Genomic DNA, 15,756 nt, shown 5'->3' with positions numbered 1-15,756 from the left:
GTCTAGTACTCGCAGCGCTTGAGTAAATAATGGCTCACCAGCCACTGTCTTTCAGAGAAGAGGTCAGAAAGGCAGCTATTATTCAATGAAATGCCCGGGCACTGAGGTCACGCATCGCCGATTTCCGTCGGTTCGTGTACACCAATAAGTTCCCCATCATTGTCATCTGCGAGCCAAATTTGCAGAAAGAAATCAGACTTTCTGGTTATGAGTCATACATGTCGTCTACAACTGCGGACAATAGCAAAGTTCTGATGTTTATTTGCCGCGACCTCACCTACATTCATCATCCGGTGTCACCCCACGACGACAATCAATATATAAGTATAACAGTGAAAAGGAGACACCATCACGGTTGTGGGTGCCTACTTCTCTCCGTCAAGCCGTTTCGACCATACAAGACTACAAGTATCCTGTCAGCAACTTCTCACCCATGCATTATAATTGGTGACTTCAACGCCCATCATACAATCCGGGGAAGTTCGAAGACCAATGTTAAAGGGAGAAAGTCGGTGTCCTTCGCCTCCGACAACCAACTTTTCTTGATAAATGATGGCAGTCCAATGTTCCTACGTGGTTCAAAGTATAGCAGCTGCCTTGACCTGGCTTTTGTCTCACGAGGCCTCGTCAGGCATGCTGAGTGGTTTCCAGACATAGAAACGCATGGAAGTGACCACATTCCCACTTACGTCAAAATCGAAGGATTGTCCCATGCTAAGATACGCGATAGTGTTCAGAGAGTGGACTGGATGAAATTCCAGTCTCGCTTGGAAGAGCAATGTGAAACAAACGTATCTCTCGACATAGAGGGGATAATTAAAAGCACAATACACGATACTACGTGTACCCTCACCTGCTCTCCCAAAGTAACGAAATTTGACATCGAGCTAGAACGACTTCGAGCAATCCGACGGCGTGCTGAACGAAGATACCGACGCACGGAGGCAATAGAAGACTTACGGATTGCTCGACGTATACAAAAGAGGATTCAGTGCCGGGTAAATAAACTCGAGTCACAACGTTGGACTGCTTTTTTTGAGTCACTCAACCCACGCAAACCTTTATCTCAATTGTGGAAGACGGTACGAGGTCTCCGCACAAAACCCACTCAGTGGTCACCATTCAGGGCTCTCGCACTTTCTGAACAGAGACGCGGCATTGACGTGGCAGAAGACTTCTGTGTCAGAGTATCTGGGCCACTCGCAGTGCCCAATAGCCTATTGCTCTCGGCTAACTGTCCACAAACACTGGATTCCCGCATGGATATGCCTTTTTCCGTCGTGGAGCTCAGAGCAGCACTAGCTTTGTGTGGACGCACGTCAGCACCAGGGCCCGATAGAATTTCTTATAGGGCCTTGTGTCCTCTGGGTGAACGCGCGAGAATCCTCCTTTTGGAGTTGTACAACAAATCCTGGCAAGATGGAACGGTCCCGACAAGCTGGAAGACAAGTCGCCTAGTTCCACTTCTGAAGCCAGGCAAGTCACCGTTGGACCTCTCGTCTTATCGTCCGATCGCATTGGCCAGTTGTGTAGGCAAAGTTATGGAGAGGATGATCCTGGGACACCTAGAGTGGTTCTTGGAGTGTAACAACATCTACCCAGATGCCATGGCAGGATTTTGACGTGGTCGAGCATCGATTGACAACGTAGTCGACCTGGTCACTTATGTCCAACACGAGAAAGGCCGTAAGCGTCTCTGCGCATCTTTGTTCCTAGACGTCAAAGGGGCGTATGACAACGTTGCACATGAAGCTGTTCTTACCACTCTCGAAGATATAGGAGTAGGTGATCGGATGTATCGCTGGATACGTAGTTATTTGTCAATGCGATCCTGCTTTGTGAGCACTGAAGACGGTCCAACCTCTCCACATTACAGCCACCGTGGCGTCCCCCAGGGTGGCGTACTCAGCCCTGTGCTGTTCAATCTTACGTTAATTGCTCTCACTGAGCCTCTGCCAAGCACGGTCAGGCTATCAATGTACGCAGATGATATCTGCGTTTGGGCATCGGCTGTAACACGCCTGCAGTTACGAGGGAGAATTCAAAAAGCTGCCACTGAAACATTACGCTACCTCCGAAATCGAGGCTTGGAAATTTCTTCCGAGAAATGCGCCCTCGTAGCTTTTACACGAAACCTATGGATAAGTACACTATAAGCATCAATGGTCAAACTGTACCATACGTTCGATCACACAAGCTTTTGGGCGTCATAATTGACAGAAACATATCATGGAGCGATCACGTTTCGTGCATGAAGAAACGGTTAATGGACATCTGTAATATACTGAAGCTCTTTGCAGGGAAGACTTGGGGAATGTCTCCCAGTGCAATGCTACAGCTGTACAGAGTACTTTTTCTCGGTTTGCTGCGATACAGTTTACCGGCATTGACCAATGCAAGCAAAACAAGCCTTCGAACGCTACAGAGTGTTCAGTCCCAGGCACTCCGGATTTGCCTCGGCTTGCCTCGTAGTGCGTCAACAATGGCTACTATTGCTATCGCCAGTGACCACCTCATCACGACACATATCGACGTTGAGGCACTCAGGACACATATAAGGCATATTGCTCGGACACCCTGCCACCACCTAGCTTCTTTACCAGCAGACAGACCACGTTCGTCATTTTGCCAAACGGTCCCCACATACCGCGATTCTTTGCCAACATGCTTCACACCCGCTGCCAGGCCTTCGACTCCTCCCTGGTGCCTGACTCAGGCTAATATCAGGCTAACTATACCTGGCATCAAAAGAAAAAAACAGATATGTCGTCACCTGCTCTTAGACAGCTTGCTCTGCTCTTGTTATACGAAACGTGTCAAGGCTGTATACACGTATACACCGACGGCTCTGTTTTACAGAAGAGTTCAACAGCATCATTTGTTATACCGATAAAAGACACGACGAAAAAAATCAAGACCTCCCACCTTACGACATCAACGGGAGCAGAGCTCACAGCTCTTCGTGCCGCATTGCAATTCATTAACGATCAACAGCCACAAAAATGGACAATTTTCAGTGACTCAAAGGCGGCACTGCAATCCCTTCTATCACCTTTACGCCACGGCCCGTACGAACAGCTGGTATTTGAGACTGCAGAAAAGACTCACCAACTCATAGAGTAAGGACATGAAATAGCCTTTCAATGGCTCCCAACTCATTGTGGAATAATTGGCAATGAACGGGCCGATTGAGCTGCCCGTTCTGCCCATACTGAAAGCGATGACATATCAATTCCGCTTTCCAGAACTGACGCTGCACGGAAACTCCGCATGCTTGCTCGCAAGCGCACCACGTCACAATGGAATGAGTCACATTTCATTCTTGCACGGTTAGGTACTTTAGACCCAACCCTCAGTCTTCGAATTCCTCCGGAATTACGCCGACGAGACGCTACTATGCTGTGCAGATTATGGTTGGGCGTCGCATTTACCAATGCGTACGCGTTCCGCATAGGAATGGCTGACACTGCTGCATGTGACCATTGTGGCAGTGATGAAACAACTTGGCACATTCTGTGTGAATGCCCACAATACTGCTCGCAGAGACAGTCACTCTGCAATGCACCAGATGAACTGGACAACCAGCCTCTTTCGCGAGAAAGACTCCTGCGCTGCCGACATGACTTTATATCGCAGAAGAAGGCTGTGAAGGCGCTCCTGCGCTTCTTGCGTTAAACCGGCCTGTCCAAACGACTGTGTTAGGAACTCCCTGAATGTGTGCGCATGTGTGTTTTTTTTCTAATTTATTTTATATCTCTCTATATCTATCCTCTTTCCGACCCTTTTCCCCACCCCCGTACAGGGTAGCAAACCAGTTCGTCTAGGTTAACCTCCCTGTCTCTTCCTTTTAATTATTTATCTTTCTCTCTATATGCTTCCTACTGCAGGAAGTGAAATTTTACAAAATGTGTTCCCAAATGAATACATAGTCCGTGCGATAGGTTATATTGCATTGGTGCTGGCTGAAAAAAAAAATTTGAATGGTTTTTAATGTCACGACCACCTGATTGTATTCGCACAAGTCGTTTAAGGAGAGATGAGCGGTGTAATAAAGGTAAACATCTATAGTCCGAGAAAACATTATGTTACACAACAGACGTTGAACGAAAAAAGGTGATTTTTTTTTCGAAAGACTAGTTTCCTTGTTCGAAACAACTAACGCAACTTAAGAATTTCAATAGACAACTGGACCAAATAAAGCATAGGGGACATTTATTGCGCCCTTTAGTGGTAGTGTAGTAATTATGGCACCTAAAAAAGAGAATTGAAGTCATGGAAAAAGCAGCCCCGCCGTGGTGGTCTAGTGACTACGGTACTCGGCTGCTGACCCACAGGTCACGGGATCGAATCCCGGCTGCGGCGGCTGCATTTCCGATGGAGGCGGAAATGTTGTAGGCCCGTGTGCTCAGATTTAGGTGCACGTTAAAGAACCCCAGCTGGTATAAATTTCTGGAGCCCTCCACTACGGCGTCTCTCATAATAATATGATGGTTTTGGGACGTTGAACCTCACATATCTATCAATCAATTATTGAAAAAGCACCGTTTTCATTGGTGGTATTCGAAGGTTGTGTGTTCTGATCCCACGGAGGTTAAGGACGGTTTTTCATTCACTTTAAATGATTTCAGTTTACGCCGTAATTACTACACAATAATTCAACGACCACAATGAATGTCCCCTATATTTTAATTACCAAAGTTGTTTGTTGTAATCGTTTGGTGGTGGCCAACGACCGACTTTGCTTCGTAGGAATTTCGTAACTTAGGAGAGATAAAAAGAAGCATATGTAAGAGTTTCACGTACACCAAATAATTTTGTATCAAAAAAGAAACATGTTGACTGAGCCTGCTAAAACCCTGGCAGTATGGTGACCAGAGGTCATAGCCTAAGCCAACTACAACACTGCTTCTCCCCACCATTGTACACTTACAAAAGAGCACATCGAAATGCGACATAGCTGGGCGTGTATTCTCGCACCGCCTCAACCATCGAGCCACGTGGCGCGTCTGTTCACGATCGGTCGAAGCGTCGCGCCGTGCTCGAGAACGCAAGGTTGCTCCCAACCATTCAGCTGTCAGGCATGAGAGACGAAAGCTGTCCTCCCAAAAGGATATCCTCCGCGTGACGGTCGACAGGACCTTGGAATAGCTTGCTCCCTTCAGCTCATTTTGTGCTTTTTTTCAAGCGCACCTCATAACCACTGTTGGAGTAACGTTGACACCCTTCACATCAGCTTCGTACAAAGAAACCGCAAACACGACTTCCCGACTAGAACTGCTTATTAAAAAACACACAGAAAAAAGTGCATGCAGTCGACAACTTCACATCGTTGTTGTGAAAATAACAACAAAAACAGACTAAAGGCGGGACGACTTTCGTCTGCGCATTTCACGGATAACCTCCCTCATTCGGCGGTATGTATGTATGTATGTATGTATGTATGTATGTATGTATGTATGTATGTATGTATGTATGTATGTATGTATGTATGTATGTATGTATGTATGTATGTATGTATGCATGCATGCATGCATGTATGTATGTATGCATGTATGTATGTATGTATGTATGTATGTATGTATGTATGTATGTATGTATGTATGTATGTATGTATGTATGTATCAGAGAAGAGGATGTTCAGCTCAGAATAGTGCCTTTCGGAGCCTAGACATACGATGGGCGATGGTAAATAGCTAACGTTACGTAGTCCGTCTTGATGCGAGCATCGCTTTTAACCACCACTTTCATTTTCAGGCCGTTAAAGGAACATTTGCGAGTTCATGAAACATCGCAATGGCTCACCACTATCGGTCATCGAACGTGAAAAGAAGTGGTGCACAAATTGAACTCTGTACCATACAAATGAACGCGAAATGCTATGGAGGCGACATGCTAGACGCCCCTTGACTTGTATCTACGTGCACGTTAAAGAAAACTAGATCGCCGAAATTTTCGGAGCCCTCTACTACGACGGCTCTCATATCATTATTGTTTTTGGAACGTAAAACTGAAATAAATAATAATAATAATAATAATAATAATAATAATAATAATAATAATAATAATAATAATAATAATAACAGACGTGTTCATTAGGGTAAGTATTATTATATGGCATAGTAAGCTAGTAATAAGCACTCTTAATGCATCTTGGATTTCCTCGCATGCATAGCTAATGCCATATTGTTGGTTTCGTTCACACAGAACCATTCTTCTTCTTAGAGACAAAACTTGCGTCACATTAGCTGGGAAAGCAAGCTCACCGAATCATTTCTAAGACGTACAAATACGCTAATATGAAATACAACCTTCAATTTTTTTTTATTAGGGACTGTCTATATCAAGATAAATTGTTATTCTACACTTTTCCTCGCGTCATTAATAAGGATGCGTCCGGAGACGTTGCTTAAGAGAGTCCGAATAAAATGTAACCATTCGAGCTAACATACTCATTACGTACGAGATGAACTGCAAAAAATGCAAGAAAAAAACAAGAAAAAATAGCCTTGATACGTGAACATGCACTCCATTCTGGATTGCCAATCTCAGATTCCCCCTTTTTCATAACATAGAGCTGTGTATGAAAACACGACTACATCGCACAGCATGTCTGGAGCGTCAAGAGTTCCAGACACGCAGAAGTGACCAACCTTCAACGGCAGCTGGCGCAATAGCCAACAAACAGGTGCGCGCCCTTCCTTGATTAATCGAAACCACCCATCCTACAACGCACTCCGCCAGTCTTTCAAGTTACACAGCTATTCACTCCTTAATGTGGCGCAACTTCGGACTGCTTGCGATCTCCGTACTCTTTTGCAAAGAGTGAATAACAAGTCTAGTTTAAAAAATCCTTACCTCCTGTTAAGTATAAGAAATAGTTTCTTTACCACGCACTGAAGCGATGGCGAAAGCTAATCCAGTCACGCTGCACAAAAGAAATATCAGAGAGGCGAGAGTATAGTAGGCTACTTGGGAAACAATGTGCACACTTAGTTCTCAGCAAGCTCTGTTTGTGGAATAGGAAGAAGGAAAGACAGGAATGTCAAGCAGACATGTGTCCGGTTTGCTACCATACGCTGTGGGCAGGCGATTAAGTGATGAAAAGAGAGAAAGACTGAAACAATTGGTCAGTGCACTAAAACTGCACGTGAAGTTATACAAAACGGCTGCATTTCATGCTCGACCAGAACAAAAAGGGTTCGTAGTTCACCAGTTTGATGGTATTATATGCAATACCTCAGGCGTCATTACCTCCCACTGTAAAAATGGCTAAAGCGCTGCCAAGATCATTACTAAATCACCGTAGCGTCCAGTGAAGTTGCAGTGTGGCCCAATTCGAAATAATCGTTCGGCTAACTAGGAGCAAGGTGGGGAAACAGACACAGGAAGCAAAGAAGATGTGCACGTACAGCACGCGTGCTTGTGCTGTGTGCCTCTTCTTTGCTTCGTGCGTGCCCCCCCCCCCCCGCGCGCTCTCAGTTCGCTGAACGATAAGGAATTACCAACTAGCCCACTTTTCTATCCTGTCAGTTCGCATATTACGCTGAATGACGAAACCCGTCAAGAATACGACGGAGATGAGAGAAGTGACGCACACAACTACTGGTCGTTATATGTGCCATCGATCTCCAAAGTCCATCGTCTTCTTGATTGGTTTATTTTTTGAGAGCATTATAGACTTGTCATGGTGCCTACGGAAGGGCTGCAGGAACTGGACTTAAATCATAGAGTAGCTGTTACGCGAACGGAGGCTACGTTGATATAAGTTTCCCGGTGAGTACGAGAAGCCTGTCTAACCGTAATTTAAGCACTATCATCAAGCTTTGCCCTCTTCAGCTTGCCATTCCTACGTTCAATGCTGAATGTTTCCGGTGTTCACTGTGAATCAGCAAGTGGCTGCGACTTCCGCTGAGCGTTTCATAATGAGAGGCCATGTAACACAACTTGATGGTAAACTCAACTTCTGGGCATGTTCCGCTCAGTGAGGCTCAAAATTGCCTCAAGTCAAAGGCGTAGGCAGGATTTTAGAACAGGGGCCAAGTGGTTAGCAATGAAAAATATACTCCTTCGTTAGCGAAGCTGTGTGCACTGTACACCTTCCTTGTGGATAGAGTTCTCTGCATCCTGGTGTAAAGCGAAGTAGACCACGTCTACCCTTCATAACCTTGTACGTGTGAACCGTCTAACTTCTTATATATATATATATATATATATATATATATATATATATATATATATATATATATATATATATATATATATATATATATATATATATATATATATATATATATATATATATATATTCAAGGGGCTTTTGTATGCTGTAACAATACACAGATTGTTGCCTATAAAATATCATTACGAACCTCCTATAAGTGCGTATAAGTGGGTTCAATGTCAGAACAGATAAGAAGATCAAAGTTCTAGTAACGGTACTGAGCAAGGGGGCCTCCTATCAGATTATGTGGTGGGTTTTCGGAAAGGCATGTATACCCAGGACGTATCACTCGTGCTCTGAGAGGGTGCCTTATCGGGTACTCATGTAAGGAACCGACTAACTCTAGACATTCAGAAGTTTTTCGACAAGGTCGTGCGCCGGGCAGAATTAGAAGAGCTTTGAGATATCGGATGGGGAGAATGCATTTGTATCTGCGCTGCAGATTTCCCTAACCGGGTGCACTACGCGCATGCGAGTGGGCACAGCGCGTCCCATGCAATACAATCTCCCAGATGCTATCACACCTCGCAGGAGAACATCCTCTCACCACTTCTCTTCAATATTGCAATCAAAGGAATGGTCCTAAACCTATATTAGGAAGATCCCGAGCTTCGCATGGTAATTTATGCAGTTGTTATTAGCTGCTGCTGAGCATCTGCGGGCTCGTGCAGAAATATGCAAGACGTACTGCAAATGGCTGTCCTGAATTGGCAACCACACGAAAAAAAAGGCGTGACAACTTCTCCAGAGTAATTCGCGTATATACACGTACGTAAGACCGGGGCACTCCTGTCCCGCCAGAGCCCCAAGGTCACAATTCATTTTGGCCAGCAAGGTGATCAAACGAGTTGCTCAGCTCCGAATTCGGAGTACACATGGCAAGGAACTACTATAGCACGGTTATGGGTATTACGCGCCTACTGGGCTGCATCGTTCGAGACAGAATAGGGATGCGCCAGACTGGCACCCCTTGCGGCTAGCAGCCGCCCTTGAAGTCAGCTTCTCCTCTATCAAGCCGCCTGCACAATGGACACCAAAATGTCTTCTTCGATTGTGTCGCGTTCCGCATGCGTTGGTGTTATTTGTACCCTCCTGACCGTGCTGCGTCATCTGTGTTTCTGAAGGGGGTGAGTCAGGTAAAGTGTTAATGCGCAACTGTATCGTCATTCATGTCACGTCCTTTTCTTTCCTTTCCCTGTTCTTACCCTTCACTATGCTGTATAGACTGGAGCAAGGCCGACCTCTGCTACCTTTGTTTTGGACGTCAGCTCTTACAGCCTCCCTCTCTCTATATGCCTGTTTGTTTAGCAGCCTACCTCCATAATGGCATTTGCTTTCATGTAGCTGCTGTCGTTGCGGCTTTGTCGATGAGCCATGTCTGTCCGCTTTCTGTGATTTTCCGGTTGACCGATTTCTGATGACTTTCCGCAAAGGCTTGGTTTACTCCATCGCGGACAAAAACAGGCATTTTGTTCATTTGTTCGATGGTAGCCAAGGTCTTGCCACAAGGAAAGCGTTTAGTTCCCGTTTAGACACACATGTTAAGTGAAAATGAACGTATGGCTATGGTAATAGTTACTTCGAATAACTGTTAAAAAATACAGGTGCAAACATGCGCGTAAAGTAACCTACGAGTATATATAGGCTGTATTTACGCATCTTCCAACGCAAAATCAGGGTTACGAATTGCTGCTTGATCACCAAAGGCACGAAGGCCGCGTAAGGAACCACAGCTGTGGACACTAACGTTGCCGAGTATTGAACGCTGCGATGTACTTCCCGTAGGCAAACGCCTGTGGGCAGTCAACAGTTGAATGGCCATTACTACGTGCACATGCTCGAGGTAATGGATGTACGATAAACGATCAGTACCAGGCGTATGAGGACGAATGCGTGTCCGGCACAAAAAGAAGAAGCGACTTGAAAAGGAGCATAGTCTGCGCTTTAAACGATGAATACTGGAGTGAATTTAGATGTCATATTGAACATGAGGTGCGTATTCCTTGCCGAATGCTCAGCAGAAGGGAATTATTTCCGGGGTACTCATTGACATGTTAGACACCACCATGAGAATTGAACAGGCAGTTAGGCCAGGGAAAGCAAATAAATGACGATAATTGTGATCTTAAACTGTAGTGTACTAATTGTCACGTGGTTTGAAACTAACTGAAGAGCCGTGAATGAAAAATCCCTTTTTCTATCGGTGGGATTCGAGCCCTCAATCTTCGGTTTACGCTCCTGATACTTTACCAATTGAGATACGGTCAAAAGCCTTTCTGACTGCCAATCTGCAGATTCTGAATGAGGGTTTGTCCCGTCCTGTCGAGTCGGCGCAGGCTCTCATTCGTGAGCCCAAGATGCAGTTGAGTCATACAAAGCTGCTGTCTGAGTAACTCTGTCGACACGCGCCATGGCTGCTTCCACAAGTCAAGATGATGCGAGTATATGTAATCAGTGAAACATACGCATTCATTGCGTGCTTTGAGAAAGAATCATCCCATAAATAAGTGATTTCTCTTGAATTCACAGCAAAAAAGAAAAGGAAAAGCGAGTTTGTATACACGGAGACTTCAATTGCTTTCGGCGTATGTATACGCGTGGGTGCTTCTGGATAGTACAGCGAAGGTCTGCCGCGTGCTTCGCGACCTTGTTGGCTTTCCAGCCACTTCGTGCGTTTCCAGTTGCATCGCTTTTTGTATCGGCAGCCCCGCCAAGGTGGTCTAATGGCTAAGGTACTCGGCTGCTGACGCGCACGGGTCGCGGGATCGAATCCCGGCTGTGGCGGCTGTATTTTCGATGCAGGCGAAAATGCTATAGGCCCATGTGCTCACATTTGGGTGCACGTTTATGAACCCCAGGTGGTAGAAATTTCCGGAGCCCTCCACTACGACGTCTCTCATAATTATATGGTGCTTTTGGGACGTTAGACTACACGTATCCTTTCTATCGGTAATTTTGCTCGCCAATAATAATAGTTACGACAGTTGCGGCTGAAAAAATTGATAAATATCTGTCCATTTACACATTCCGCATGCATCGAGGAAAACCTGCGGAGCAAGTATTGAACACGCTAAAAAAAGAGCACTAGCTGTAATTGTTTATTTTAACTATCGACATTTAGTGCATCTTAACTATCTATAATCTACGTATAATAAAACATGCAGAATATGCCAACTCCCAGTACACTATGGTGGTTATGAACATTTACCTATTTAGTAATGCGTAAGAAAGCTGTTTCTTTATTGATTCTTGTCCTGTTGAATTACAAGCACACAAATATGTCCGAATCACCAGCACACACCAATGATACCAATGTCAACTAAGACAATGAGTTACCCAAGCATATAGTCGCCAGCTGTTCAACAGCTGTTCTACAGGCTATCATGAAACTGGGTCACATTCAAGACCAGTTACAAATCAAAAATGAGACGTCCGAACTTTATTTACTGCAAAAAAAAAACAAGCACGCAGCTACATCTGATCATTTGTTACGCCAATTATTGTTCAGAAATTGACAATTTCTAAGCGCTGACTGTAGTTCACAATGTAAAAAGTCGAGGAGGACAAGAGTCTCCTGAATTTTCTGCTTGTACGTTTTCGCGACACCACGCCTCTGTGCACAATTCAGCCGCACTGTGATCCGATACGCAAGCAGAAAGTTTTTAAGCTGCGCCGCACATTTACAGAGCAGTCGACCATCAAAACGCGGGAACCAGAAGTCTTTCCGATTTCCCCCCTCACAATCAACATCGTTTATTTCTATCTGTCCATCTCATTCTCCTTTTGGTGACCACTGTGGTCTCGCGAGCTTTAATACATTCATTGGCTTGCACACAACCGAGAGCCTTCGACATAATGAGCTTTCACGACAAGCCGTGTCCCAGCCAAGTGAGCGAGTCTGTTGCGCAGATGACTCTCATTTAGGCACGTGCCCATTCTCGGCTGTCCCGAAATGAAGGTGAATCAGCGACCGGCGTAACGACGACCGCGATCGTTCCTGGCGTCGCTCAAGTAGCTTGTTGCGTGGTGCGCCACGTCTTCCTCTTTCCTCGTACCCCGAGTTGGCGTAACTTTTCTTTATTTCTACCATCGGCACGCTGCAGTGCGGAAGCCTTCTGCGCAGGATGCCACTTTCCCCAACAGTGCAGCATCGGCGTTTTGTCGCGCACGATCGGTGTCCGAGAGAAGGAAGAAAGACGCTCTGTACATTTTGCCCGAACGGTGCCGGCGTGCGTGACCCGTGAGGCACACGCGCTTTGTGTTCCGCCGGAGCCCTGGAGCTCCGTTTCGCGTCCTCAACAGAACGGCGTGTTCTCACGGTGCAGCAGAGAGGGGAAATAAAAAATGCCGAAAGGGAAAGCGGGCCAGCTGGCGACCGAAAATAGCCATGTCGCTACCGGCGTGGCGCATCGTGGCATGGCGACGACAGGAAATTGGGAGGAAACGCGCGGCTTCGGTGGTCTGGCCCTGCTGCGTGGGCAGTTTACATGGCGCTGCCCCTGCTCTACCACCACTTTCGGGGTCGAATAACAGTGACGAGGAAACAAAAGGCAATGGGGGGAAGGGGCGGACCACTAGCGCGCACGTGTGAGTGCGTGCTCGCGGGCGCAGCCGAACAGGAAAGGAACGCTTTTATGACCCAGATCACCAGAGGCCCGCTGGAAGCCCACCAACCGGCCGCGTCTCGCTTTCCGCCGGCTCCTGAATCCGCAAGGAGGACACTGGGGCTTCGGCCCTGCCGGCGCGACTGCCCCGCCGCCGCAGCGCGGGGTCGTGAATCAGGGCCGCTGGCGTGTTGCTGCTCTACGGACTCTCCTCGCCGACGTCGTCGGGGTGCTTCCTCGCGATGCCGCCACGTCGAGGCCTCTAGACGGTACGGAGACGAGTGCCAAAGCGCTCCACCTGCAGACGCGCCTTCATCAGAGGGTCGGTAACGAGATGAGCGTAAATGTAGGCGGCGAAGCGCTTAACTGGTCTTGAAACGGTGGTCACAAGCTCGTGAATCGTTGTAAATCATGTGTCACGAGCGGTGGTGGGCGTGGACGCCGCACCACACCACAATTCTTCGTGCGGGATACTTGCTCTTTCTGCAATACAGGGAACATAGGCGTACAATAGCATTTGTGAAAAGCAGTTTCTCTTATCGAAGAACCTGTACTATACAACTTTTTAGCATTTTCGTAGAACGTCCTTACACGACGTGTGACGGTTGCAGCGTGGCCTCTTCCCCTTGCGAGAGTTCACGGTCCACCATACCTTTGGATCTGTGAATGTGAATGTGAAATGTAGTAGACACTGGGAAATTTTTCCGGGAATTGTTCATACAGTAAGTTTACTCTGAGTAAAAAAAGTCTGACATATATATATATATATATATATATATATATATACGGAGGATCTACTATATATATATATATATACGTATATATATATATATAGTATATATATATATATATATATATATATATATATATATATATATATATATATATATATATATATATATATATATATATATATATATATATATATACGGAGGATCTACTAGACTATATGCAACGCTACGGCCACTCAACCACCGTGCCTGCCTATATATATATATATATATATATATATATATATATATATATATATATATATATATATATATATATATATATATATATATATATATATATATATATATATATATATATATATATATATATATAAAGTCTGGCGTATATGTTCCCTTCCACTAGTCATTCCGCAGCAGTATACCCACCACTGTGGCTCAGTGGTTATGAAGTTCAGCTGCTAATCGAAATGTCGAGAATTCCTGTTCTTGCGGTCGCTGCTTTCCCGTCGGGTTTAAATGCAAAAAAGAAACAAAAAAATCTTGCAGCAGAAGCATCTTCGAGCGGTTCCGGATCGTTCATCCAGGTCACCTCCAGATCGGCCGGCGGAGCCCGGCGCTTGCGGGTGGGCGCTTAGGCGGAGAGCGCGTGGTGCTTTAAAGACATTGCCGACGACGGCAACGTCGAGAGTGTGTCGGTGCTTCCGCTGGGTTTCCCTGGATCGTGTGTTACCCGCGCGCCGTCTCCATTCTCGAACGTGATCGGCGTGCTTGACTCGCACCTCGTAGGTGTCATTGGTCTTCCACTGCCGATGCTTTCGTTACGCTCCCCTGGCTCGCGCCTCGTCGGTGTTGCGGACGCGACGTCACAATTCGCGAACGCGATCAAACCTAGTAACCCTCGCAACGCCGTGACGGCCGGGTTAGACAAAATCGGTTCGATGCATGTTTCAGCGGGCGAAGGAGCTTCGCTTTCCGGTGTCTCTCCATCACACATAAACGAGCCGAAAGAGTGTTCACTCGATCTGAGCTCAAACCTTGTGAGCGGTGAAGAGGGGCAAGCGACAGAGAGCTGACACACGGCGAGCACGCGGCAGGCGAGGGAGAGAATTACGTCACCATGCACGCACTGCGAGTGAACATGTGACCTACTTTGCACCACCCCAACAGCTGCGGCGAGGGGGGGAGCGTGGTGCAGAGCGTTGGTACGGAGGCACGGATGGACAGCGTTGCACATGCTAGTCAAAGAACTGCTTCGCGTCTAAAAAAAGACCTCCTGTGTTAAGACCACAGGAATGCACCAGAGGTTTCTAGTTGATGAAAATAAATCTGCACCCTCGTATGCAATCTCATTCTACACGTGTCGTCCTTTATATTATGCTATTAATTTGTTATTTTAGGACGTCGAACCACACAATTGGCCTTTTTTAACGGCTGTATGATAGCACGCCTACAATGTTCTGGTTACCACGGTGACCGTCGCTGGCAGGCGCTTAGCTATCAATTGTGTTCTTAATTGTACTGTGTAATTTATCACGTTACATGCTCCCCCATTACTTTCATACATGTAGTGCTGTATGCTACATTATGCGCGCGCAGGGTAAACATATAGGACAGCCACAAGGAAAACCAAACACTTATACCGAGGTCAATTCGACCAGTTAGAACCAACGCATTGCATGGCGTGACTTCACAAATGTGCCTGTGTGGTGCATATCACGATTTCCTCAATTTCTGTGTCCATAAAGCAGGTAAAATGAAGGAGGAACGAAAGCGACGTCTAGCTACCACTTACCAATAATGCAATTACTTGTATAATTATATATAGCGTTTGCGACGTCTTTGATGATACAGTGAACGATATTCGCGAATGATTCATTGTTTAGCGATAAAACCTTCCAGTGCTTCACCCCACTCATCATCATTCACTCCGTGGACATCCTGTGACTTTTTTCGTAATTAATGATAATATTGAAGCTATGTCGGATATGCTTACTTTTATCGTCAAACATAGTGGAACAAATGCAAATGATTTCTACATAGAACAAGAACTTCTGTGGTTAGAGTTGCAAAGTTACGAAGTTGCTTTCAAACAACGTTTGCGGGCCATCTCATATCTTAGGTCCATTAAACAAAGAAAATCTTATTTAGGTCATTATTTCCTGCAACGACATCTCAATTAATCTGCACAGCCTCCCTA

General features: G+C 45.8%; 1 protein-coding gene across 6 annotated transcripts in view; it reads right to left on the bottom strand.

The window, feature by feature from the left end:
* LOC119176099 (uncharacterized) overlaps positions 1-15,756 on the bottom strand; it is an 86,516-nt gene that overhangs the window by 19,664 nt on the left and 51,096 nt on the right. For 2 of the 6 annotated variants that reach the window (XM_075876932.1, XM_075876931.1), the window contains exon 2: positions 13,417-13,485. The exons of the other annotated variants lie outside the window; for them this stretch is intronic. The gene's annotated coding sequence lies outside the window, so the exon portion shown is untranslated. The remainder of the gene's footprint in view (positions 1-13,416; positions 13,486-15,756) is intronic. 6 annotated transcript variants of the gene reach the window in all.

This window comes from Rhipicephalus microplus, chromosome X, assembly GCF_043290135.1.
Source record: "Rhipicephalus microplus isolate Deutch F79 chromosome X, USDA_Rmic, whole genome shotgun sequence".
Taxonomy (NCBI): Eukaryota; Metazoa; Arthropoda; class Arachnida; order Ixodida; family Ixodidae; genus Rhipicephalus; species Rhipicephalus microplus.
This window is presented reverse-complemented; position numbering and strand designations above follow the sequence as displayed.